Consider the following 1590-nt stretch of genomic DNA (forward strand, 5'->3'; position numbering starts at 1 on the left):
TAAGTCCGAAAGGGCAAATGGTTAACCAGAAAATCAGTCGAATAATGTCCAGAGACTAAGTCCGAAAGGGCAAATGGTTAACCAGTGGAAGGGCGATCAAGCGGAAAAATTTGCCCCGGTTACCCGGGATGGAGTTCCAGAGGTCCGGCCAGAGTTGTCAAATTCGTCCCGCTGATCGGACGCTTGTCATTCGGGTGGCTGGGGGTTGGCGGGGTATCTGCACAGTAGTAGGAGGTGGCAAGTCGGGACTTGGACGTTTATTCCAAGAGTCCACCCGAGCCTCCAGGTCTGCAGAGACCGACCCTAGCTGCCGCCCAACCGACTTTTAAGCCTTTTTCGGATGGGGATTTTTTCCCATTTTCGTCCATTTTTCGGGTTTTCTGTCGGGCTTAATAGGCGGCAGCCTGACCCCCGGCCGAGGCGGGGGGCGCACTCTCCCTTGCGTAAGGGTCCGGATTTGCCCCGGAAAGTGCCCCCGACGGCCTCCCGACCCGGGTGCCTGCAGGGCGGGGGAAAGGGTAGTCCCAGCCGCAGGAAATCATTAACCAAAAGACTTAGCCGTCGGGGCAGAGGCTAAGACCCGGGCTGGTGAAATCATTAACCAAAAGGAATGCACCCTTTTCCGAAAGTGCAGGCCGAAATAAGGCGAGCCTTGGGCCGGGAAGGCCAAAACCCCCAACTCATGGAAGTGTATGGGGTCGGACTCGGCGACTTTCCCGGGCCCCGAGTTGACCTTTCCCCACGGGGGCGGTCAAGTTGCTCCCGCCAAGAGGGCACGTTGCATTTGCTGCCGCTCTAGTCCCCGGGCTAGTTAATCAGTTGCCGTCGGAAGTCCCGATGCCGAAATGAAAAATGGCCGTTGCGGCGATTTGGCGCCTCATTTTCGGAAGGACTACCGGCAGGCAACCCGCCGAATTGACACTTGCGATTCGGGTGGCTGGGGGTTGGCGGGGTACCCGGAGATTTTCGGGAACTCGATTTTCAGAACTTTTGCTGACAGCGGTTGCACTTGCAAAGTGGCCGAAGAAGTGCTCCCTCAAGGAAGGACCTTCTTTTGAAATAAAAGACCTTCCGAAGAGTGCCTGGAAGTCATTTATGAGCATTTAAGGGTAAATCTGGCGGACTTTCCATGCTCTGTTGCCGGCTCTGAAATATCGCACAGTTGGGTCTAGGCCGGTAGACTGGCTGTGAAAACAGACAAAGTGTTTTGGCGAGCGAGAGAAAACAAGGCCTTGGAACAGATTGGGGGGTGCGGAGGCACACCACACCCACAGGAAAAGAATTAATAAAAAAAAAACCAAAGTCTATGACATGTCTGTTGGTACAGTGAGAAAAGCAAAGAAGGGAGGCTGCGATGGCAGAGCAAAGCCGACCTTCATACAGATATACATGTCAAAGAAAGAAACTATGCCCGCAAAAGACTTGGTGCGAAATAACAAGGCTCCTTGTGAACGGTTATCTTTGTCTGTCAGGCGCAGATTGTGGCGGCGTCGCCTGGTTTCCTTGGGTTGCACTACATGTATGTCCTAGTCTCAAACGAAAAGTGCGTGCCCAGAATTTTGTCCAAGTTAGGCGACGCACGCCGGCTGG

Source organism: Heterodontus francisci, unplaced genomic scaffold (assembly GCF_036365525.1).
Source record: "Heterodontus francisci isolate sHetFra1 unplaced genomic scaffold, sHetFra1.hap1 HAP1_SCAFFOLD_1531, whole genome shotgun sequence".
NCBI classification, from domain to species: domain Eukaryota; kingdom Metazoa; phylum Chordata; class Chondrichthyes; order Heterodontiformes; family Heterodontidae; genus Heterodontus; species Heterodontus francisci.